The 26,519-nt window shown below is 48.6% G+C and overlaps 1 long non-coding RNA gene and 2 pseudogenes across 1 annotated transcript; 2 read left to right on the forward strand and 1 right to left on the reverse strand.

Moving 5' to 3' along the window:
* Positions 1–113: 113 nt before the first annotated feature.
* LOC120689431 lies at positions 114–16,251 on the reverse strand (annotated as a pseudogene).
* Positions 16,252–19,186: 2,935 nt separating this feature from the next.
* LOC120689432 lies at positions 19,187–20,772 on the forward strand (annotated as a pseudogene).
* Positions 20,773–24,264: 3,492 nt separating this feature from the next.
* Positions 24,265–25,051, forward strand: LOC120691303. The gene is made up of 2 exons (XR_005682174.1): positions 24,265–24,770; positions 24,869–25,051. It is a non-coding gene; the product is annotated as an uncharacterized LOC120691303 (long non-coding RNA).
* The last annotated feature ends 1,468 nt before the right edge of the window (positions 25,052–26,519 follow it).

Here is a 26,519-nt window from a genome sequence, read left to right on the forward strand (position 1 = left end):
ATTCCATGATCTGGTCATTGGATGGCCGAGTTTCAACATTTGTATTCATTGTTTGAAGCCATAATATCTCATCGTGAATGCCAATAGAAACAGCCGTACCTTTTTTTGCATTTGCAAGCATAGTTCACTGACTGCCCAAACAACACTGAGCTAACCAACTTTCAGGAGTATTTGTGTGTGACTATCTGATTTGTACGGCAAAAACCGTGTTTACTATTCACATTCATTGCGTGACTGCGATACAAAATTTTCTGCCCCTAGCGTGGTTATTCTGTTGCTCAGCACTAACTGTTTACCCCAAATTCCCCTATATATATGCAACATTGCTGAATGGCTAGATCTCAACACTGCTGTAAGCTTGCACCTTCTGCACTTGATTCTCAGCCATCATCCTCCTTGTCTCCTCTGCAGACTGCCACTCTCCATCTCCAGCATAGGCATTCGACAGTGATACGTAGGTGCCGTCCCTGCTTGGCGCCATTCTCAGGATCTGCTCTGCTGCAAGCACGCCAAGTTCTTTGTTCCCATGGATCCGGCAGCCATTCATCAGAGACCTCCATACTGCAGGCCATGGCTGAAAAATGGCATTGCTTCTATGACATCTTTCGCTTCGCTGACGAGCCCTTTTCGCGCCAGGAGATCGACCAGGCAGGAATAGTTGGCCCTTGTCGGATGCACGCCGTGTGCAAACAGCATGGAACTGAACAGCAGCTTTCCCTCCTCGACTTGCCCAAGATGACTGCAAGCTGAGATGACCGCGACGAACGTAGCTGGTGTTGGAGCCAATTGTAGTTCTTCCATCTCTCGGTACAGCCTGAGGACTTGATGGATCAGACCATGGTTGGCATAAGCTGTCAGCATGGTGTTGTACAGTATGGTGTCATTAGTTACCAACGAAACATCAGTGAACACACTTTCAGCAGCAGTAACATCGCCACACTTTGCATACGCATCAACCAAGGCGCTTGCCACACAGAAGTGCTTGCTATACCCTGCCCTGACAACGAGGGAATGGATGCATCTGCATTGCCCTATCAATGCTGCGTTTGCACAAGCGTTCAGGATGGTAGCCAGGATGAACTCATCAGGCTCCTGTGTGCACTCATCTCTGAACAAAGTGAAAAGGTAAAGGGCCTCATCGTTCAGGCCATGCTTCAAGAATGCAGAGATGGTGACTCCCCATGATACCAAATCCATCTTGCCAGTGTCCTCGATGACTTTCAGTGAACCATGAACCGAACCAAGGGTTGCCTTTACTTTGATTAGTGAAGTCGAGACGAACTGACATGATGCAAACCCATGTTTCAGAATACATGCGTGGATCTGCTCATGGTTTCTTGAGTCGTGAGCTTGTTGGAATGCAGACAAAACAGCTGGATAGGTGAACTCATCTGGTTTTGATCCAAAGCAGAGCAAGCTGCGGAAGAGCTTCATTACATCTTCAGAACTACTGTGCAGACCATAACCTGCAATCATCTCGTTCCATGTCATAATATTTCTGACACTGAGATTACTGAAGAAGCCATAAGCAGAGTGGAGCAGACCACATCTAGACAGCATGTTGATGACCGCATTCGCTACAAGTAGTTTCTCAGAGTAGCCATGACGATGGGCAAGTCCTGAAGACCGAGGGAGGTGTTTTCCTTAGCACCACAGAGCCTCAGCATGACAGATTGTTATCGTCATAAATTAACAGAATTAATTTATGGGCCGAAAGCAAGATGGGCTTAAAGCAAAGGATTAAAGAAGGCTTGTAAATCGACTCCTGCGTGAGCATTTGGGCCACATGGGCCATGTATCTTTAGATTTAGTTTAAGATTAGAGATAGAGTCCGATCGGGACAAGATTAATTTAGATTGTTTCCCAAGTCTCCGGACTATAAATATGTACCCTATGTTATTCATAAAAGAAAGAACGTCATCACGTCTCGCAAACAATAATCTCGGCGCATCGCCACCCCTAATCCTAGGGTTTCATCCAAGTAAGCGTCATGCTGCCCTGATCGCTTCTCGCGTTTACCTTGGTATTACTCGTACTGAAGCGTTTTTATGGCGAGTAGTACTAGTTATCTCGATGTTCGTAGCACGGCTTTTAGTAGATCTGTCGTGCTTTGTTGCTTATCATCTACGAATATCATGTTGTCTTTACGCGATCATGTCATCATCTTATACTAGCTCTTGTTGCATAGAGTTAGCTGCGTAAAGGCAACACCCTGCTTCTTTTACGTCTAGTAGATCTAATCTGTTATGGTTTGCTCTTATCTCTAAGAGTTGGCGTAATATTTGTTAGATTAGGCCTTGCAAACGGGTTGGAAGATCCGGTGGTGTACTAGATGCTTTATCTTAGCCTTAATAGGGATCGTTCCGGGAATCGGCTCTTGCTAGTTCTTAGGCCTCTGTTTTGGGTTATGGTTTAGTTATCTGTTACGTTCATTAGGCCCAGTCACGTGTAGGACGTTCCGATCTAGCAGTGAATCTTTTACCATCGTGGATTAGATTAATTAAATTTAATTGAAGCAGCTTTACAGTTATTCGCTTTATTTATCAATATCCGGATGTAAATAGATCCAATCTGACACCGGGACTCGATCGGCTCCTTAAAGCCGATGCAAGAGTCGTCCCGGGGAGCCGATCACGGCTCGGACTTACGTTTCCACGTGTTTGTGTATGCAGGCTAATCGTTGCAAGCACGTTCGCACCTTCCTGATCGGGTATAGGTCAGGTGGCACGCCCTACGTCTTCACAAGCCGCGGCGTGTGCTGGAATTGCGGGCCGTCGACGAGGGAGCAGTGCCTGCCAGCGCCCCGGCAATCTCCCGGCTCTTCGTGTTGCCTGTCGCTGCTCGCCGGTGGGTTTCGACCGACAACACATTCTGGCACGCCCGGTGGGACCTTCATCGACAACAACGCCCGCCGCAGAGATGACAGGAGCTCAGGACCAAGCATCGGTTCTGCCGGTCACCAAACCTGTCACATATGAAGAACTGACTCTGGAACACAAGCAAAAATACGATGAGGCCAAAGCTCAGTTCGAAGCAGATCTCATTGGCTCTTTTGAGAGGACCCGCAACCATGGCATCAGGTGGAAGGGGTTCTCACCAGAGGGCGCTCTCGACAATGTTGATCTGTCTATGCCGTCAGAGGAGCGTACCAGGGCCCTACGCCAGGAGATGAACTACATGGTGGCTCACACGCTCCATCGGCATTCAGAAAGCCTGGTGAACGAGCTTGAGCGCGTGGCACATCGCGTTGTCCAAGAGGTGATCAAGAACCAGTACTCCCCATCGGGACCAACTCTGGGGAGTCGCAAGGGGGAAGCTGCATTGCAAACCAAGCCGCCAGTGTCCTACTCGCTCGCGGCAGCAATACAGCAGAATTCGCCGATCTACGTCGTCCACAAGATCGGCGGTGATCCTGGAGAAGGCCAATTCCTCACCGAGCCACCCAAGGAGATCCCGCACGGCTACACGTGCGCCTACATCCCTGACAACGTCAATCCAACATGCTCGGTGCAGATGGTAAACCCAGGAACTTCTGGAGCAGACACGGAGAAATAAGCGTGGCTGGCAAAGTACGCTACCGGGCCGAGTGCTGAGCCATCGGCCCCAGGAGTTCTTAGTGTGGAGCAAGTCAGTGCAATACTGAGAGACCAGTTCGGCATCCTGCCCAAGAGAAAAGCGATCGGCTACTCCAAGCCGTATCCAAATGACTACGACTTGATCCCGTTGCCTCCCAAGTATCGGCTTCCTGAGTTCACCAAGTTCAACTGGTCAGAAGGAGCCAGCTCCATAGAGCATGTGAGCCGATACTTAACGCAGCTTGGGATGATCTCAGTATCGGATCCTCTGAGGGTCCGGTTCTTCGGCCAATCTCTTACAGGCCCGGCTTTTGGATGGTACGCGTCATTGGCTCCAGACTCAATTCGAACTTGGAGGCAGCTGGAAGATCAGTTCCATACCCAGTATCACTCAGAGGCTGCTGAAGCTGGAATTGCCGACCTCACCCAAGTCAGGCAGAAGCGAGGAGAGACAGTGTCGGAATACATACAGCGCTTCAGAGAAGCCAAGAACCGATGCTACTCATCGCGCATCACAGAGAAGGAGGCAGTGGATTTGGTTGTTCTGGGACTCGCTAAGCCGATCAAGGATCTGGTTTTTCAGTTGGAATTCACCTCTCTGGCACACATGGTGCAGAAGCTTACGGCATATGAGCTTTACCATCCTGAGCTGTACCTGGACAAGTTCAAGCATCATGTAAACATGGCCCAGGCAGATGAATCTGATGACTCTGGCGAGGAGCAAGAAGTGGCCGTGGCAGAGTGGACTCGGGGGGGCAAACCCTGTCCCGTGCAAGTGGGTCAAACAGCAGGGGCTTGTGAAGGGCTTCGACTTCGACGTGAACAAAGCAGAGCAGATATTTGATCTGCTCCTCAAAGAAAAATAGCTGAAGCTCCCAAAGAATCACAAGCTACCAACCGCACAAGAGCTGCAGGGAAGGCTGTACTGCAAATGGCACCACTCGTTCACTCATGCCACGGGTGAATGCAAGGAGCCGCGTCGTCAGATCCAATCGTCTATCGAGCAAGGCCGATTAATTCTGGCTCAACACACGATGAAGGTCGACACGAAGCCTTTTCCACAAGCCAACGTGGTAGAGTTGTCAGACTTCACTCCTACGAGCCAGAATTTTTCATTCCAGATCAACATGGCGGGGCCTATACGCCGTCGTGACGAGCAAAGGAGAGAGGCCGTTTCTGGCAAATGGCCTCAGGATCAAAATGAGCCAGGGCGACAACATATTACTGAAGAGCAAGTGCATTACATCCGCAATCAGCTTCTAGCTTCCGATCGGCTTCTAGAAAAATATGAATATCAGCACAAGTTATGTCGCCGATATCAATCGGAAGAAGAGGAGTACGAGTACCGCACAGGGAGGACGCTGGGAAGGCGCTAGGCTGTACGTGACCACTGGCATTGCCCGTTCTTCAGGTACTACTAGAATTCCGGCATGAGCCGATTGCCCACTATAGATGATTGTCTGGAGTGTAGGCCTCGGACACGCCAGTCAGGCGATACTTCGGTGTTTCGACGCTTGGGGCCCAAAGTGCGTCACAATGAACATGTTGAGCGGTCAACCAGGGGTGATTCCAAGCCAGAAGAAGAAGATAGGTACCATCGCCCACGATGGTGTCCTGACGGGCTTAATCGCTCGCAGAAGCGCAGAGTGCAGCGCTTGCGCAATCTAGAAGAGGCAGAAGCAAAGTACCTTGACGTGCTGAGGAAGGCGCGCCCGGATCTCGCGGAACAAGTCAAGCACCCGCGAAGGGTGGAAAGACGCCCTCCAAGAAAAGAGTGGCGCCCCAAGCAGACAAAAGCCGATAAGAAGCCATCGGCTGATGTGAACATAGTGTTCGTGCTCCCATCAGAGTTCCAGGCACCCCAACCGGAGGATTTGCCTATTGCACAGTTGGATCTTGGCCCCCAGCCAATCATCTTCGAGAAGCCAAAGGAAAAAAGCTACAAACATTTGAAGGGGTTGTATCTCAAGGGCTTCATCAACGGTAAACCCGTTAATAGGATGCTGGTTGACACCGGTGCCGCAGTCAACCTGATGCCATATTCGGTGCTGTGCCGCTTGGGGCATTCTTCTGCCGACCTAATCAAGACCAATGTGATGCTCAATGACTTCAACGGACAACCATCAGAAGCAATGGGGGTTCTTAATGTGGAGTTGACAGTGGGCCGCAAGACGATCCCGACTTCGTTCTTCATCGTCAACAGCAAGAGTACATACACGGTATTGCTTGGGAGGGATTGGATTCACGCCAACTGTTGTATCCCTTCCACAATGCATCAGTATCTTGTCCAATGGGATGGCGATGAAGTGGATGTGGTCCGTGCAGATGACTCCAGTGAGGTCTCGCTCGCAGACATGAACGCCTGGGATGCGGAAGGGCAAGAGCCGATCTCAGGGATCGCCCTGGAAGATTGTGATCGGATCGAAGAGACAAAAAACGGACTGAGGCTGGTCTTATCCACTGGCCTCACAGAGTAGACGCATCCTGGCACGCTACGGGGTGTAGTAGAGATAGAGAGGCCAGTCCCAGCGACCGGCCCCAAAAAATAAAAAAATCCTATTTGGGGTCGGAATTGTTACATCATGTACATACGATGGCCTGCTCTGGCAGTTGGCCACTCATCGACTATTTAGTTTCGGATGATGATGGGAGTATAGAAGCGGCCAGCCCATGCGGTTGGCCAAATAATTTTTCTTGTCATCTCCCTGTGTTTGCCGCGGATCTCGTGGATAACGAAGACTCGCCTGCGTTCGCAGCTGGTTTTTCAAACGACGGCAAGCTGGGATACGGGTTCACGTCAGCTAATGATTTGGAAGAGGTTGACATCGGTCCTGGGGATAAGCCACGGCCGACATTTATCAGCAAGAAGTTAGATCCGGTCTTGCGTGAGGAGATGATTGCACTGCTGAAAGAGTACCGGGATTGTTTTGCATGGGACTACACCGAGATGCCCGGTCTAGACAGAAGTATTGTCGAGCACCGGCTCCCGCTCAAGAAAGGGTTTCGGCCGTTTCAGCAACGAGCACGTCAGATGAAGGCCGAAGTCCTAGAAGAAGTCAAGAAAGAGGTGGAGAAGATGTTGGATGCTGGGTTCATCAGGCCTTACCGGTATGCAGAATGGATCTCTAGCGTGGTACCGGTACAAAAGAATGATGGCCGATGGCGTGTCTGCGTCGATTTTAGAGATCTCAATAGAGCGACGCCAAAGGACGAATACCCGATGCCTGTTGCAGAGCCATTGATCAACGCAGCTGCCGGCCACAAAATGATGAGTTTTATGGACGGTAATGCCGGCTACAACCAGATCTTCATGGCCCCAGAAGACGTAAACAAGACCGCGTTCAGAGTACCAGGCGCGGTCGGCTTGTTCGAATATTTGGTTATGACCTTTGGACTGAAAAATGCCGGTGCAACGTACCAACATGCCATGAATTATATTTTTCATGATCTCATCGGCAAACTGGTAGAAATTTATATTGATGATGTCGTGGTCAAATCCAAATCAGCTGGGGGGCACCTGGAAGATCTGCGTCAAGTCTTGGAGCGGACTCGACGGTTTGGGCTCAAAATGAACCCAAAGAAGTGTGCCTTTGGAGTATCGACCGGTCAATTTTTGGGATTCCTGGTGCACGAACGGGGAATCGAGATCGGCTTGAAGAGTCAAGAAGCTGTAAAAACGATGAAGCCACCAACCACGAAGAAAGAGTTGCAGAAGCTCATTGGTAAAATTAACTTTGTCAGATGATTTATTTCTAATCTGTCTGGGCGCATTGAACCGTTCATGGGTTTAGTGAAGATCAAATCCGATGATGAGTTTCGCTGGGGGGCAGAACAGCAGCAAGCTTTCGATGAAATCAAAGAATATTTATCAAAGCCTCCAATGTTGGTTCCTCCTCAGCAAGATAGGCCGTTCTACGTGTACCTATCCGTGGGTGACACTTCGGTTGCTTCGGTGTTAGTCCAGAAGCACGACGGCCAAGAGAGGGTGGTTTTCTACCTCAGCAGGCGCATGTTAGACGCCGAGACCAGGTATCCTGAGATCGAGAAGCTTTGCCTTTGCTTATTCTTTACATGTACAAAGCTTTGTCATATTTTGCTCTCGGCGGAAACAATTGTCATATGCAAATCGGATGTCATAAAGCATATGCTGTCGGCTTCTGTCCTGAAAGGCCAGCTTGGAAAATGGATGTTTGCATTGTCAGAGTTCGATATTCGATATCAGCCTGCGAAAGCAGTCAAAGGACAAGCACTGGCAGATCTTATTGCAGATAGGATCAGCACTGATATAGCTGCACTATTTATTCGTGCTTGGGCTATGTTTTTTGACGGATCGGGTGGTGATGATGGGTGCGGTGTGGGAATTCTGTTGGTGTCTCCTCGAGGGGCGACTTACTCCTTCTCCATCAGGATGACTGCCCCATGCACCAATAATTTGGTGGAATATGAAGCCATTCGCAAAGGGATGGAACTGCTCCTCGAAGCTGGTGCAGAAGCGGTGGAAATATTTGGAGATTCCAAGCTAGTGATTTCTCAGCTCACGGAAGAATATAGATGCGAGAGCGAGGCTCTTTTTCTGATATGGATGCAGTGCCATGAGTTGATGTCACAATTCAGGTACATCAATTTCCACTGGTTATGCAGGACTCTGAACAATGAAGCCAATGATTTGGCACAGATGGCTTCTGGGTACAAGAAAACAGCCGATGGAGTCGATGTAGAAGTTCAGTTTCTAGGACCCGGAGAGTGGAGAGCCGATATCTTCAGTTACTTGAAGGATTCGGCTCGGGGGGCACCCAGAAGGATAAGACTCAAGGCCATGAAGTATGTTCTGATAGGGGATGACATGTTATACAGGACCTTGGAAGGACTACTGCTTAAATGTCTGGGACGTTCAGAGTCTAATCAGCTCTTGCATGAGGTTCATAAAGGAGTCTACGGTACTCATCAATCGGCTCATAAGATGAAGTGGCTGATTAGGCGATCGGGCTATTACTGGCCCACTATGCTTGAAGATTGCTTCAAATATTACAAAGGATGTCAGGCATGTCAGAGGTTTGGCAAAATTCAGATAGTGCCAGCATCAGTAATGAATCCTATCATCAAACCGTGGTCATTCAGAGGTTGGGCCATGGACATGATTGGTCAGATCAACCCGTCGTCTAGCAAGGGTCACCAATGGGTCTTAGCTGCTACAGATTATTTCACAAAGTGGGTAGAGCCAGTGCCCATGAGGTCAGTAGCGTCAAAAGATGTGATCAGCTTTGTCAAAGAGCACATCATTCACAGATTTGGGATCCCTCAGACCATTACGACCGATGGAGGATCGGTCTTTATATCAGAGGAATTCAGGAAGTTCGCCGATGACATGGGAATTAAGCTGATCAAATCATCTCCATATTATGCCCAGGCCAATGGACAAGCTGAAGCATCCAACCAGAGCCTCATCAAGCTCATAAAGAGAAAGATCGATGAATATCCTAGGCGCTGGCATGAGGTGTTGTCAGAAGCTTTGTGGGCCTATCATATTTCATGTCACGGGTCTGCCAAGACATCGCCGTACCATTTAGTCTACGGCCAAGACGTTGTGTTACCATGGGAAATCACGGCTGGATCAAGGCGTGTCGAGTTCCAGAACGATCTAACAACTGAACAATATGCAGCCTTGATGAACGATATTGTGGAGGATCTGACAGAGCTAAGGTTTTGGTCGCTGGAGAAAATCAAGGAAAATAAGGCTAAAGTTGCTCGTGCGTATAACAAGAAGGTCAAACCAAAGAATTTCCAGGTTGGAGACTTGGTTTGGGAGGCAGTATTGCCATTGGGAACTAAAGATAAAAAGTTTGGTAAATGGTCTCCAACTTGGCATGGGCCGTACAAGATTGATCAGATTTTGCCTGGGAATGCATACATGCTCGAGGAATTGGACGGCGTCAAGTTTCCTGTTGCTGTTAATGGTCAACACCTCAAGAAGTACTTCCCGAGCATGTGGGAAAGCGAGTAACAAGAGCCGATGAGATCCATCTGGATGTACTGAGATAGGCCAACACGTTGAGTTGGCCGGTAAAAAAAAAGAAAAGAAAAGAGATAGGCCAACACGTTGAGTTGGCCGGTAAAAAAAAGAATGAGAAGCCAACACGTTGAGTTGGCTAGTAAAAATACATATGAGAAGCAAGACAGCCGATGTCTAACCATCGACTTAAGATGTTTTAAATGAGTACAAGTTTCAGGTTTAACAGGCCACATCAAATGTTTTCTGAACAGTTCTACTAGTTCAGGAATTTTTCTATGGCATGGATGGCGTCCGCATGTACAGCATCAGCTCTTGCAATGATTTCTTCGTCGTCCTTGTCATCACCTGATATTATCTGTCGACTAAAGGTTCTTATCTCTGCAAACTCTGCCTGTATTTGTTCAGCCATTTCTTGGGTTTCCTGCCTAGAGTTTGCGATCGAAGCTTTCTCCTCTTGGATTAGTCTTTGGGTAGTGCGGACCTTTTCTTCAAGTTCAATCAGTTCCTTTTCCAAGAGGTTGAGTCGTCTTGTGTTCTCGGAGATATCAGCTTTAGCATCCAGAGTTGCTTTCTTTTGGTTGAGGGCTTTGCACTTTTGAGCTATGTCAGTTTTCAGAAAGACTTGAGAATGATGTGCTTCTATTCTTTGTTGAGCTGCCTTCGCCTCTGCCCAAAAGAAAGGAAGATGGCCGGCTGGCCAGAGTTTGACTCGAAGTAATTCTGGAAGCTGGGATTCTATCTGCTCAAGAATTTCTTTTATCTTGCTGGAATCATCAACCAGAGCAGTGATCGGAGCAGATAATAGATCCTTGATTAGTTGAAGCTGATTTGCCAAGTTAGCCGATTGCTGCAGAGATGGTGTTTTTGTTCCAGGGGCAGTCAGACCCATCGATGCCGGGTTGAAGGAAAGTAAACATGAAATATCAAAGCCCTATGGACATATCTGAAGTTAGAGCGAGATGCATTTATGAAGCTATCGGCTGGTTTAGAATTGGTTCTCATAAAAGTTACCTGTTCTGAACAAGAAGTAATGATCGGTTCAGGTGTAGCCGATCCGGTTGGATTGGAGGTGACAACAGGGGTTTCGACTGTGTTAGCCTGTTCGTCGTGCACATCCGTTAGAGTATTTAAAGTCTCAGTTGCTCCAGTGTCAGCTTCATGAACAATGACCTCGTGTTGTGCTGGGCTACTGGTTTCAAGGATGTCTTCAGCTGCGTCCTGGAAATAGAATTACAGTCAACCAGAGTACATGTGTGTGCAATAATAAAGAAGAAGTTTTAGAATGATGAACTACCTGGTTGGTGTTGGACTCTGATGGACTCGGGGAAGCTAGTTCTGGTTTCTTGATGACACGCCTCGTGATCATCTTCCTTTTCTTGGTCAAGACTCGGGGGGGCAACGCTTGCAGAAGCTTGTCTTCGTTTGGAAGCCGACTGAAGTAAGCCTGGCTGAATAGTCATTATCACTTTCTTCATTGATGATGATCCTTTGCAGAAGAGTACATTAGGAGCAGTTGGAAGAAAGTGGAATGGCTCCCCGTCGCTGGTCATAGGTTCTGGACCATCCTGTTGCTGCTAACAGGGTGAGCAGGATTAGTCAAGTAAAGGAGTGGATGATTTAGAAAGGGTAAAGTGCATAAATTCAGTACCTCTTCCTCGGGGATTACATATTCAGGATCAAGTTGCTGCAGTCGAGGACCTAGAGCTTTTCTGAAAACATGGGTTTTCCACATTCCCCACTATGTGCTAAAATCGATCGATGAAGGATCAAAGGATAGATCAGCTGGTATTTGAATGTGGAGGTCATCGAACATGTTGTAGCATCTTGAGCTGGTGAGACCATCAGGCAGATCGGTTCTGCTCTCCACCAAGTGGTGAATATGGAAGTGGGGAGGGACCTGTCCTAGGCCGAATTGCCGAGCTGCTATGACTGGTTGGTAAGATTCATAACCTGGCTTGATAATTCTATTAGAGGTGCTAATGCCAACAGGAAGGAAGCCAGGTCGGATCATTAAAGAGTATAAATGCCGAGTGTTGTTGTCATCGGCAAAGTTGTCTAATCTGAAGGCAGTTGGGTTTTCAAAGGATTCAGATTCAGTGAATGGGAAATAGAGTGGATTATCCAATCCTTTGTAGAAGACTCTGAACCAGTTTGTTGCATCTGCTGAATTCAGTTTATTGCCAGGGAGACTAAATAAAGCTTGGCCATAGCTAGTACATCTAATTGGTTTGTCACTCTCATCAGGAAAAGAGTTCTTGGTTAGGCCTTGGAAGTTCGGAATCTGGTGCTGAAAGTACAGTTGTGCCCACAACTGAATAAACCACCAAGGGCCTCCAGTTCTCAATTTCTTTTGGTTAAGCAAGTTAGATGTCATCAAATGGAGATATCTGTAGGTTTCTCCAAGAAAAAGTTTGCCTAGGCCGATGTGATTGCCATGGGCCAGGTGATAGGCCAAGGGAAGATAGTTTTTAGTTGGAGCTAAAGAAGGGCCATAGAAGATGAAGTGCTCTAGCCAAAGATTTAAGAAGGCTGTGTGTTCCTTCTCAGTCACTGGACCTTTTGTTTTCATGTGCTGATTCATGTAAGTGCCCCAGTTTGTGCAGTTAACTTTGGAAGAAAGTTTGAAGGGGACTTCTGCCATTTTGTGGGCAGCTGGATTAGGAGATCCAATGTCTAAGCCAGTGATCATGGTGACATCTAGCAGAGTGGGAGTCATGGATCCATGACCAAAGAGGAAACAGTTCAGAGCATCGGACCAGAAATAGCCGATAGTTTTCAGAAGATTTTCATCTTTGTCAAGTGGAGACAATGATAAGCTAAGTGCATCGGCTATGTTCAAATCCTGCCACAAGGGCATATAAGCTTTTGCTACTCTGCGGTACCATGTAATCCAGCTCTCAGGAGGGTTAGGCCAGGCTCTTAAGCAGTCGGCCCAGAGGTTCAAATCGATGTTTTGACTCACGAAAGGGATCCTATTTGCTTCACAAGAGATCAAATCTATGGGATTTTCATAGGTTTGTGGGCCAAGACATAAAGATTTTGGATTGGAGGGATGCGGCAGAAGGATATCTGACACCTGAAGTTCAGAAATTCAGAAGTATGCATATGGTGTCATGTTTCAGAGTTTAGCGTTTCAGAAGCTTAATAAGCTGAGGAGTATTAAAAGAATCAGGCTGAATATTACCTTCAGGCTGCAGATTGCCGCATCATCAACGGTAGGATTTGTTGTCTGAGCTGCAGAGTCTGCCATAGTTCAGATCCATTGACTTGGGGTTTGGTTGCTGTGGGCTCTGATTCGAATTCTGGATGCTTGAGGAGTTCTTGCTCGAATTTGTAGAGCTGGGTTTTCGAATTACGCTCGGATTTGAGAGCTTGTTTCGAGTTCGGTTCAAGGTGGAAGTGTGACTCTACTCTTGTGCGGGTTGCTTCTAGTTTGAATTTCGTCGGCTCTTGGATATTTATAGAAGCTTGATGCGTTGCCATCGGCTTTTTGGAAAGTAAAATACAGAATTGGAGGAAATTGATTTCATTAATAGAAAGGTCATTACAAGGAAAGCCGATTGTTACAAAGGAATTAATCCTTCGGCTTTGTGATCCTACCCCTACGATGCTACCTACTTCTACTGCTCGTAGGTACCTAGTACCTACGGCATTTGGGGCTTCGGGCCAGCGCATCCCTGCTGCCGTCGTCGTCGCTGTCGTCGTCGTCGTCGTCGTCGTCACTGCCGAAGGCGCTGCTGCCGCCTTCGGACCCGAAGTCGCTCCAACCATCGCGGCCGCTGCTGTTCTCTTCTTCGCTGTCCTCCTCGGAGGACCCGAGGAAAGGAAAGGGCTTTCCGCCCATCGGCTCGTCATCGTCGGAGGGGGAGTCGATCTCCTCTTCCGAGGAGGAGTCGACTCCGTCCGAAGAAGGGTCTTCCTCGTCGTTGTTCTCCGACTCCTCCTGGAACAGGAGCCGGAGGTCTTCTCCCTCGGTCTTGGGCTCGTCTTCCTCGGAGACGGTCCCGAAGTCGAACTCCTCTGCATCCCAGTGCAGAGGAACCAGCGCTTCATACGCTGCAGTTGGGTCCCACTCCGGCGTTGGCTCCCGACTCTCCGGGATGGAGTCGGTGGAAGAAGCAGGGAGGGGGGAAGAAGAAGGAGAAGAGGAGGAGGAAGAGTCTCCAAAGGAGTTGGAGTCAGAGGAGGAAGAGATCGCCATGGCTATTGGTGTTGGAGGACTGGGGTTTTCTGCACTACTGGCTTGGGAGGAAGAAGGAGTTTGCCGTGAAGAAGAGCCGACTCGGGGTGAGATTAAATAGTGAAAAGACGGAAGACGGACCGGCAGTTTCACGTTCTACGAGGAGCCAGTTGCAGATACATTGCGTCTTCTTTGGTGGTTACAGTGTGTTTAATGAGCATTAACGGGAAGATGATGCGACAGAGTGGTTTTGGAACTATCATTGCCAAAATAAGGGGGCATGTGTTATCGCCATAAATTAACAGGATTAATTTATGGGCCGAAAGCAAGATGGGCTTAAAGCAGAAGATTGAAGAAGGCTTGTAAATCGGCTCCTGCGTGAGCATTTGGGTCACATGGGCCATGTATCTTTAGATTTAGTTTAAGATTAGAGATAGAGTCCGATCGGGACAAGATTAGTTTAGATTGTTTCCCAAGTCTCCGGACTATAAATATGTACCCTATGTTATTCATAAAAGAAAGAACGTCATCACGTCTCGCAAACAACAATCTCGGCGCATCGCCACCCCTAATCCTAGGGTTTCATCCAAGTAAGCGCCATGCTGCCCTGATCGCTTCTCGCGATCAGGGCAGCGTTGTTCTTGCTTTTACCTTGGTATTACTCGTACTGAAGCATTTTTTATGGCGAGTAGTACTAGTTATCTCGATGTTCGTAGCACGGCTTTTAGTAGATCTATTGTGCTTTGTTGCTTATCATCTACGAATATCATGTTGTCTTTACGCGATCATGTCATCATCTTATGCTAGCTCTTGTTGCATAGAGTTAGCTGCGTAAAGGCAACACCCTGCTTCTTTTACGCCTAGTAGATCTAATCTGTTATTGTTTGCTCTTATCTCTAAGAGTTGGCTTAATATCTGTTAGATTAGGCCTTGCAAACGGGTTGGATGATCCGGTGGTGTACTAGATGCTTTATCTTAGCCTTAATAGGGATCGTTCCGGGAATCGGCTCTTGCTAGTTCTTAGGCCTCTGTTTTGGGTTATGGTATAGTTATCTGTTACGTTCATTAGGCCCAGTCACGTGTAGGACGTTCCGATCTAGCAGTTCCGTTCTTAGGCCTTAAATTTAATTGAAGCAGCTTTACAGTTATTCGCTTTATTTATCAATATCCGGATGTAAACAGATCCAATCTGACACCGGGACTCGATCGGCTCCTTAAAGCCGATGCAAGAGTCGTCCCGGGGAGCCGACCACGGCTCGGACTTATGTTTCCACGTGTTTGTGTATGCAGGCTAATCGTTGCAAGCACGTTCGCACCTTCCTGATCGGGTATAGGTCAGGTGGCACGCCCTGCGTCTTCACAAGCCGCGGCGTGTGCTGGAATTGCGGGCCGTCGACGATGGAGCAATGCCTGCCAGTGCCCCGGCAACCTCCCGGCTCTTCGTGTTGCCTGTCGCTGCTCGCCGGTGGGTTTCGACCGACAACACAGATAATGTAACTTGGTTAGGTTTACAACCATATAGTGACATGTCGACAAAGCAGTCTGTAGCTGCCTTCACTTCCTCATCATTGGCAAGACCGGAAATTACCGTGTTCCAGGAGACAGTGTCCTTTTGCCGAATCTTACCAAAGATAGCTATGGCCATGTCCTGCTCTGAAGTACATATCAACAAGCGCGTTCATCACTGAAGTACTGGATTCGAACCTGTTGTGGATGACAAGACCATGTAGCTGCCGCCCAAAATTCAACTCGCTGTTGATCGAAGAAGCCTTTACAGCTGAAATATAGGTGAAAACATCAGGCGTTATTCCACAGCGATGCAGCTGAACCACTGTCCTCATCGCATCACATGCGTATCCATTCGAGATATAAGCCTCCAACATCGCATTCCAGCATGCCAGGTCTCTGAAAACAATGCCTGCAAACATGTGCTCCGCAGCAGCAGTACGCCCATGCCTGGCATACATTAGCATCAACGAGCTTCCCACATAAGGATTGGCATCCAGGCCAGCTTTGACAGCGAGGCCGTGAACGGAAAGGCTGAGCCTGGCGTTGGCCACCGCTGACTGGCAACAAGCACCGAGCGCGCTGGCGAGAACGAACTCGTTGGGGCAGAGGCCGTTGCCGAGCATGGAGACAAACAGCTGGAGGCCCAGGTCAGGCGCGGCGTTGCGCACGGAGCCGGACACCATGGCGGTCCAGGAGAAAAGGTTCCGGTGCGGCATTTCGTCGAACACGCGGAGCGCGCCGGCGAGGTGGCCGCGCCTCTTGTAGAAGATGAGGAGGTGGTTCGTGGTGAAGGTGTCAGCGGACACGCCGAGCTTTATGCACTGTGCTTGGAGCCCTGAGCCCGTGGCGAGGGATGGTGGAGAGGTGAAGGAAGACGAGGAGTAGGCGATGGAGGAGAGGGCATGGGCGATGGCGAAGGGGTCCCTCTCCCTGGAGGGAGTGGGAGTGGGAGTGGAGCCGGCGAGGGTGGAGAGCATGTTTGCGCTGCGGGCAATGGCTGCGGGGATGGAGAGCGCATGAGAGATGGCAATGGCAAATCGAGATGGGCGGCGCCGCAGCGTAGGGGCGAAGCCAGCATCAGCATCAGCATCAGCATCAGGAGATGGCGGCGGCGGCGGCAAAACTTGGATTCGGTTCCGGCTGTCCCAGGTGCCCTGCCTCTCACGTATCAATCCATTGTACCTGTAAATTCATTGCACTACTAATATTGTAATCCGCAGTCAATATTCTGATTTTGAACTGGAATAACCTGTAAATTGTGCTTGATTTGTGATTTCTACTTCAAGCTGAAAAACTTACGAGAAATGCTAGTGATTCTGCTGCGTCTGCAAGATTCACAGTTCACACTGTATCTAATACCGAGTAAGGATAAGGGTCGCGTATGGCAGGATGACGAGATTGGCCCTAATCAGTCGGGACGATTATGACTGGTAGAAAATGATTGACCCTAATCAATTGGGTCGCGTATGGCAGGATGACGTGATTGGCCCTAATCAGTTGGGCCAAGTAAGGCAGTTTGACGTGATTGGCCCTAATCAGCTGGGACGAGTATTGTAGGTGGACGTGACTAACCCTAATCAGTTGGGACGAGTATGGCAGGTCAGCCTTGATATATACTAAAATCCCATTATACAAAGCATATGATCATGGAGTCGAATCCTAAAAACTCAGACCACCCTAACTCGTTGGGCCGAGTATGGCAGTATGACGTGATTGGCCCTAATCAGTTGGGCTGACTATGGCAAGTTAACGAGATTGGCCCTAATTAGTTGGGACGATTATGGCTCGTTGAAAATGATTGGTTCTAGTCAGTTGGGTCGAGTATGGCAGGATAACGTGACTGGCCCTAATCAATTGGGCCAAATATGACAGAATGACGTGATTGTGCCTAATCAGTTGGGACGAGTATGGTTGGTTGAAAATGATTGGCCCTAATCAGTTGAGACGAGTATGGCTGGTTAAATTATTTTTGAAGCAAATTTTGACTAAAAAAAGATTGCTAAAACTATTAGTGAAGAGCAAAAAAAACAAATAATGTTTAAAAAAATATAGTACAGTTGAGCAAAATTGATAGGCAAATTTTGGAAAAAAAATATTGTAGAGTTTAAAAAATTGATTGGGCAAACTTTGGAACAAAAAATATTTTAGACTAAGAACTATTTAAAAAAAGGAGAAACTATGAAGCTTAAAATTTTGATGAGAACATGAAGATAAAAAAGTTCAAGAAAAACTACACATAATTAGAGAAAAAACAATACATAGCCGCAAAAAACAAATTAAGAAACAAATAAGGGTGGCCAAAAAAGAAACAAAATTATTAAATATGTGAAAAATTTTGCACAAAAAAATTTTGATGACCAAAATAATTTAAAGTAAACTTTTTAACAAGCATATATTATCAACAAAAAAGGCATTTACTAGCGAAAAAAGGTGATGACAAAACTTTTGAGTTAAAAATATGATTAAGATAAAATTTTTGGCAAAATATGTTGATATTATTGGTTCGAGATGGCACGAGCCCGTGAAGCGGAAAAGAGAATGCCGTGCCCGCGGTCGTATCCACCATGAGTTCCGCAAATTACGGTCGACTGCAATTTCATGATTGGCACTGCTAGTTTATGGTCGACCGTAGGGAAGGGTTCCCTATGGTTGATCTTCGGACAAATTTGAAGAGATAAAAAAAATTCAAGAAATTTTTTGAAGTGATAGAAAAAATAGCAAAAAAATTTGAAAGAGAAAGTTTTACATAATAAATTGAAAAAATTCAAGAGAAAATTTTACATCCAAAAATAAAAAAACTCAGGTAAAAATGTTTTTGAATAAAAAAAGGAAAAAAAATAAATATACAAAAAACAAAAGCAATAATTTGGAAGCAAAAATGGTGAACAAAATTTTAAAAAACTTGTAGATAAAAAACTTAAAAATAAAAAATGACTAAATTTTTTTTTAAATTCGGGAAAATATTTTTTTAAAAAAATTAGCAGACAAAATTTTGATTTGGTCACAAAACTTTGAAATAAACAATCTGCTAATATTCAGAACAATAATTTTGAAGAAAAAATTTATTAAAAATTGAAAAAACAGAAATTGTGAACAAATCTTTGGGAGAGCCAGAAATTGAGAACAAAAATTTATAGAAAAAATAAAAAAACAACATTGCACGAAAGAATTTTAACAAATAAAAAAAGTTTATATAAATAACTTTTTTGCGGAAAAGTCAAATAGGAAACTTTTACTATGAAATCAATAAATGTTATGCGAAAAAAGTTTGGAGAAGGAAAAATAGGTAAGGGAAAAAATAAAGAAAATGCAGCTCTAGCATTCGGATAGCCGGATCCGGCAACGCAACAACACAGATCCGATCGGCCTAGCTCATAGCTGCTCCGATGCGGAGAGCTTTCCAGCTCCTCTACTGCCGCGGGTCGGCTCGGCTGTCGCACCTGACGTAGCGAGGTTGCCCCAAGCGCCGCTATGCCCGCGCACGGCGCGCCGGCACGCCGGGCAGCACCTTCTAGCTCAAGGAGCTCGCCTGAGCACCTCCGCTCCTGCGGGCCCGCTCCGCCAGGCTGCAGACCGCACGCTGCTCTTGCATGTTGCTAACGGGAATATGAGAGGAAAAATGAAGGAAAGAAAACGGTGAAAGAAAAACATTGAATGGGAGAAGAAGAGGAGCGGTTGGTTTTAGTTTGTCGAAAGACACGTGTTATGCGCAAAATGCTCAGATTGACCGTGAGGACGAGAACCTGCGGTCAACCATAGAATTAGGATTGGGCTCCAAATCGTACGCACCCAAGATTGACGTTGACCTTACCCCAGTTTACTGGATCGCGCCCTTCATAAGCCGTTCCTTCTTGGCAGTACCACTTCTTGCAAGTCTCCGGCTCAGCCGTCGCATCTTGCCACGTCACCGCCATGCTTCTCGCTGGCGATGACAATGCCCCGGCCACACCGGACCACCATGCCCCTGCCCTCCCCAGCTACCGAGCCTCCACGCCGCCGCTCTCCGAGCACCTCCTCCCCGGCGACAGGCCACAACAGCGCGCGCACTGGCTCGGGCAGCTCCCCACCTTCTGTCGCCCAAAATCTGCCGACGACGACGCGTCATCCGCCGTCGACTGGGGCTCCCTCCGCCGTGCGTGCAAGGAATGGCTCAAGAACCCCATGAACATCGCGCTGCTCCTCTGGCTCCTCTGCGTTGGCGTCTCCGGCGGCATGCTCGTGCTCCTCCTCCTCGGCCTGCTCGACGCCGCGTTCCCGGCGCCGGCGGACCGGAGCCACTGGGTCAAGACCAACAACCAGGTGCTCAACGCGCTCTTCACGCTCATGAGCCTCTACCAGCACCCCGCGCTCTGCCACCACCTCTTCCTCCTCTGCCGCTGGCGACCCCGCGACGCCGCCGACCTGACCGTCGTCGTCGCGCTGCTCCACCTTACCGTCGCATGCCAGTACGTGCTCTGCGGGCTTTACTGGGGGTACACCAGGCGCACGCGCCCCGAGCTCGCCGAGGACGGCTTCTTCGTGCTCGGCGTCGTCGCGCCGGTCGCCGCCGCCGTGTACACCGTCTGCAGCCCGTTGGGAAAGGCCAGCTCGCCGTGCAAGCTCGCGTGCTCTGACGCCATGGTCTCCGATGCAAAACAGCGCCTTTCTCCGGTCGGGCACGTCGTCGTCGAGCCGGAGTGGGCCGGCGGCATGTTCGAGTGCGCCGGCAACGCGTCGCCGGCCTGGTGGCTCTCCTTCACCTGCACCTTCTGCGTGTTCGGGTGGAACATGGAGCGGCTGGGCCTGGGGAACGCGTGCGTGCACGCCGCCACGTTCGCGCTGCTCTGCTTCGCGCCGCTCTGGGTGCTGGGCGTGTCGGCGCGGCACATCCGCGATGCGGTGGGCGGCGCCGGCGTGCTGCTCTGCGCGTGCGGGCTGCTCTACGGCGGCTACTGGAGGATCCAGATGAGGGAGAAGTTTGGGCTCCCCGGGAGCATGGCCTGCTGCGGTTCCAAGTACGTGACGGACTACGCCCGGTGGCTCTTCTGCTAGCCCTGCGCACTGGCGCAGGAGGTGCGCACGGCCAGCCGCTACCACGTCGACGGCGAGGTCTTCTTCTCCAAGGCTGCCGATGATGATCGGCATCGTCAGCAGAGGCAGCCGTTGCTTGCGGTGAACATGACCGATCACCACCGTGACGTTTTCAGTGCAACTGACATGGTTGCAGTGTCACAGGGGTCACCACCAGACGATGATCATATGGCGGTGGTTGTTCATGACGACGACACCATGATGGCTCCGCCGGTTCAGGTTGTGGTTGAGGTGGAGGAAGATGACAAATCAGTGTTGTTCTTCATGGTGAGAGGAGCAGTTGTTCGGTTTCGACATTGGTGACGGTGAGGGAGGAAGATGCTGATGATAGTATGTCGTCTGAAGGAAGCTGGAGGGTGGAGAAGGTGAAGAAACTAATCAACATGCTCACTCTGGTTCTTTTGTACACCAGGGGCTTTCTTCACTAGAGGTGGAGGATATTGGCACATTCTGGGCAGTAGTTGGCATAGGTTAGATCACAGTCTCCTTCATTTTTCTATTGCTGCAAAAGGGCATTTGATTTTTTTTCTTCTTCTACAGACTACAGTTCATTGGTGTATATATACAGAAACACGTACTTGTAACAAGAGCCACCATGTGAATAGAATATGGCCCGTAGAATACATCTAAAGTTGTACTTCAGAACAAATCTCGAGATGTATGGATGGTCTAGATAAACCCCGCGGTCGCATGTATATGCAGGGGCGGATTTAGCGTGGGGGCAAGGGGGGCTCAAGCCCCCCCTACCCCCATGAGCTCCATGGAAATTAGAGGAGAGGAGGACGGAGGAGAAGAGGAAAGAAGGGAGAGAAGCAGAAGAAAGGGGGGGCGGGAGGAAGAAGAGGAGGAAGCAGCCCCCCTGCCGGTGATTCTAGCCTCCGCCACTGTGTATATGTGGATTTTTCACTTTGCTGTCGGCCGCCCTCCCGCGCCCTTCACCGGCGCCGCTCCGTCCTCCCTCCCGCCTACATGGTGTTGTTGTCAGTTTCCGTTGTTTCCAAACGTATCGGCATTTGGTCCACCGCCTCAGGGATAACGTTCATCCTGCATCATATCATGTATCCAACAGGAAAGGACAGCCATCAGCACAAAATGATTTTCAATGCATTATATATGTAATATGTTGATCCTTCATCTAATTATATATTCCTGTGAGATGTAACATATGTGCTAGCTCTCGATCGCTTCGCTATGCTTAATTTAATGAGGCAACGAATTGAAACAGGCAGGCATGAAAAGCAACTAACAACTCACCTATTGCGATACAAGGGGACGTAGTCGTCGTCAAGCAGAAAATTCACGGCGAGGTCGTTCTGATCTGACTGATAATGCTCCAGGAAATTCAAGTCGAGGTTGTCATTTGTTGCTGCCGATGGCGGCGGCGCCCTGTTCAGTTCAGTCAGTAGCGTCGCATACATTAGTAATCAATGTATCGCAAGTAATAGTGCAGCAAATAAAAGCAGCAGGATGGGTGGGATTGGAACGCACATGATGATAGCGTGCTCCGGCCAGTAATAAACAATATAATTGAGGGGCTATGTATCTGTCCGATCCTTCACATACTTGCATATATAACTAGACTAGATACGCAGGCAGCAAGCAAACAAGCCAGCATTTAAGTCATATTGGTTCAAATTAAACTTATTATGTCACAAAATCTATTTGCAGGGATTTTGATCAATGAATTTAAACAAAAATGGCTTACTTATCTCGTTGTAATGATCGGGTATTAAGTTATCTTGGTTTACATTAAATTTATTGTGTCACAAAATATATTTGCAAGGATTTTGATCAATGAATTTAACCAAAAATGGCCTATGGGCCATGGGCCATGGGCCTTATGATTGTTATAATGAACAATTGAATCTTTCTTTCTTATTTCGATTAACATGTTTTTTCTTTTTATTTAGGTAATTGACTTCAAATTTGTATGAGCAGAGCCATCATCAGAAGCAGAGCAATCAAGCAAAAACACACGAGCATCGTCGGGATGGGATGGGATGGACGCACACGCACCGGACATCGTCGCCATCATGCGGACCCGCCACGGGGTTGTTGTTGTTGGAGCGGGAGCCCCCAGGTGCTGCGGAGACGGTGGTGGGAGCAGGGCCGGCCGAGGATGACGCATCGCTGTCGCCGGCCATCGCGACGCGGCGAGACGACGAGCGATGGCTGCCTGCCGCTGCCCCAGTAGTACAAGATGCACTAGCATTCTGATGAGGGATCGAAATACCTTGGCCCGCACATGTGGTCCTTGTGATCGTTACGCCGGTTGCTGTGCGGGTGGAGGCAGTTGCCGGATCCACAGGGGGCTCCAGCCCCCCCCCCCCTTCGGGCTACAACCTCCATTGGAAGCTATGCCTGTGACCTGGATCCGCCACTGGGTGGAGGTGCAGTTGGAGGTTGCCGCCGCGTTGGCCGGCGGCGGGGCCGGAGGGGCAGCCACAGCACCATCGCACGAGAACGGTACCCAGCCAGCCGGCCAGTGCGACGGCAATGGCGCTGACTAAGGCCAACCCACAGTCCTTTAAAATGGACCAAAACGAGATTCGAACGTGCCCCATGGACTTGGATCGGTTGTGTGCTCTGCGGTACTACCTCTGTCGTCCCAGTATAAATATACTTCTTATCTTGGAACTTTTTTCGAATGTTAAAATGACACTTAAGGGAGGTGTTGTACCTACACACCTACGAGATATTGAATTATCTCAGACATTCTGTTCGGCAGCTCCAGCAGCCTCCAGCCCAACAGTATTTTCCTCTCACACCGCTCTAGCACCATCTTCTAGCCACCAGCCAACCAACAGTATTTTTTTCTCACACCACTCCAGCCACCAGCTCCAGCTCCAGTCCAGCGAACAGAGTGAGTATGGACAGCTCGTGATCCTAGGAGTACACCAGTAAGTATCTCCTAGGTGCCTAGGAGCAGATATTGGTTAGCACATGTGCTCAAGATATTGGTTAGCACATGTGCTCAAGGTATTGGTCAGCGAACCAAAAATGTGTATGAATGGAATAGTAACAAGAGCGAGCAATATTGAAGAAAACTCACCAGTACGGTGCCCTCCCACTGGGATCCGTCGGCCATCCAGGTGGCCCTGGGCTCGCCGTCCTTGAGCCCCCTGGCGGCGTTGTACGCGTCGGAGCACTGCTTGATCTCGTGCTCCAGCCAGGGGCGGATCAAACATGGGGCAGGGGGCTTGAGCCCCCCTACCCCCAATGCAGCAGTGAAGCCCCCCCGGAGCCCCCCCCCCCCCCTCTATTTTTTGCGCCATGGGAAGGAGCTTAGGAGGGGCTGGAGCCTGGCTGAAGGTTGACGAAGGAGATTTTGCCGTCGCATCCGCAGTCCGGCCTGCGTCCGGCTATTGGTCCCCAACTCCCCATCAGTCCTGGCCCCGCATATGCCACAGCCCAAAGAATTAGGTCGGCCCAATCCCAAACAAAATGGCCCATCCGGCCCGGCAACCCCACCAAAATATCAAACCCTACCACCAGTCCGGGATACCCCTGGCAGCAGCCTGGCTCCCGATCGGCCGCCACCCAATGCGACCTGGGGGCTGGCCAGCTGGGGGCTGGCCAGCTGGGGGACTTGATGATAGAATTATTGAGCATTACAGACAGTTTGTCAAAGGCTTTGTAAAGGAAGGATCAAGATATTGTTGAAGCAATGAATTTGATAATGGATGTCAGAGATCGCTTGCAGGATATGAGGGATAATGGATGGGAGCCATTATTCAAAAAGGTGAAGTTATTCTGTGATAAAAATGAGATTAAAGTGCCCAATATGGACAAGGAAGTAAATGCTAGAGGGACATCTGCACGTAGAAGGCAAAAGGTAACAAATATGCATTATTACAATGTTGAGATTTTCCTTGCTGCCATTGATGCTATTATGTCAGAGATGAATCATCGGTTCAATGAAGTTAGTTCAGAGCTATTAGTATGCATGGCTTCTCTTAATCCAAGGAATAATTTCTCTAATTTTGATGTGGATAAACTCGTGAGACTTGCTGAAATTTATGCTGAAGATTTCAATGTTGCGGATCTTTTATTGTTACCGGGCCAACTTAAGGACTTTATCAACCGTGCTAGGAGAACTCAATATTTTAGTGGATGTAAAGAACTTTCAAAAGTTGCTGAAATTATGGTTACGAAGACAATGCACACATCTTACCCATTGGTTTATCGGCTCATTGAGCTAACTTTGATACTTCCGATGGCCACGGCTTCAGTTGAGAGGGTGTTTTCAGCTATGTCCCTTATAAAGACAGACTTGCGTAACAAAATGGGGGATGAATGGTTCAATGACTTGATGATATGCTACATTGAGAAGCAGATATTTAGAAGCATTGGTAATGAAAAAATCATGCAACATTTTGAAGAGATGAAAAAACGCCGTATGTTGTTGCCTAAACAGAATTTAGTGGTATGCTCCATTGTTCATTCTTTTCCAATATTCAAAATCATTTTCAAGTTGTTATCTGCCATTTCTCGCCAATTAATTTTCTCTTAAATCATGTGCAGATTGCTCCTCATGAAGAATAATGGGTATCAAGTAGGTGTTTGGTGTGGAGAAATTGTCGATTTGTCTTTGGCTACTTTTTCAACATGTAATTTGTATTATTCCTCTCTGTTTTTATATATGCTACTTTGAACTATGATGCTGCTCTATTATGAGAATTGAGATAATATAATTGTTGGTTGCGTCAGCCCTCAGCCCCCCCTATTTTTCTTTCCTGGATCCGCCCCTCCAGCCCGTTGATCCGCGCCTTGAACTCGTCGTACTCGTTGCGCACGCGGCGGCGGTCGTTAACCAAGTCCTCCTGCGCGCGGCCATGTAGGGGTGGCTCTTGAGCTCGAAGTAGCTCTCGGGCCCGCGCGGTTCGGTGCCGTCGGCGCGGTCGAACCGCTGCCGGAGCACCACCAGGTCGGGCACGCGGGTGATGGGGTTCAGCTTGGGCAGCTGGTCGAGCAGCCAGGAGAAGCCGAACCAGAAGTCGCCCGCGTTGGAGGTCACCCACAGCCACAGCGCGTCCGGGTTGCGGTGCGAGATGCGCCAGATCACGAACAGCGTGAAGGCGATCAGACGCACGAATATGAGCACCCTGCATCCACATTCATTCGGATAAATTATTAGTCATCAGGGTGCGAGTTACTTACAACTGAATATTTTTTTACTACTACTTGTTTTGCCAAGTTAGTTATAGTTTACAAATATTATTTGAAAGAAAGAAAGAAAGAATTTGGAAGAGGCGGTGCTAATCATGAGGGGTGATTAATTAAAGCGTGAGTGGTGATTGAGTGCGAGCACGACGCACGAATATCTTGGCGGTGGCGGCGGCCCGGCAGTGGCCAGTGCAGTGCCCACGGCATGGCCGATGATTACATGCCTAAGCGGCCGCTATCTTCACAGCCCGGCGATCCTCTCGATGGCCTGGCGAACTCAGCGCCCCAGTCGACAGCACCTCGCGATCGGCGACCAGCCAGCAGCCCGGCAGCTAACAAGCCCGGCGATGATGCCTAGATGGCACCGGCGGCGAGCACATCATCATCTTGACATGCCCTGTACTGTCAATACATCATCTGCGGAGGAGATCGGCGGCGCCGTCTCAGAATGTGGAGGGAGAAGAAAGGAATCAGTAGGGTTTAGGAAGATAATTGATCAGTTCATTCATTGATTGATAATCTCAGACTCAGAGAGAGCATCGGTATATATAACACCCACATGGGCTACCTTACATGGGGTTTTCCAGCCCAACAACCAAGGCTCGCAGGCCTGATTACTACTCACACATGGCCCATACCCAGGTCATGACAGCCTGATGGCCTATCGGCACGCCGCAGGCCCGGCGAGCCCAATAGCGTGGCCTAGCTGTGCCACATATTTGGCCCGATCAATGATGGCCTGCTCACACACGACCGTTACATCAACATGCAAGCCTACAGGCCCATGCAACATGCATGTATATGTGCACCTAAGCGAGTCCACAAGAAACACAGGATGCAAGAAATAATATCAACTAGATGCTGGGAGGCGCACCGCTCTCTCGTTCCATTTTAAAAATAAATAAATAAATGGAGACATCTGTATCTTATATTTCTAACTCTGATTTTGTTTGACCAAACTTTTTTAGAAAATTCAAAACCATTTCATTCTCAGCAATGATCAAGGCAC

Source organism: Panicum virgatum, chromosome 9N (genome assembly GCF_016808335.1).
Source record: "Panicum virgatum strain AP13 chromosome 9N, P.virgatum_v5, whole genome shotgun sequence".
Classification (NCBI taxonomy): domain Eukaryota; kingdom Viridiplantae; phylum Streptophyta; class Magnoliopsida; order Poales; family Poaceae; genus Panicum; species Panicum virgatum.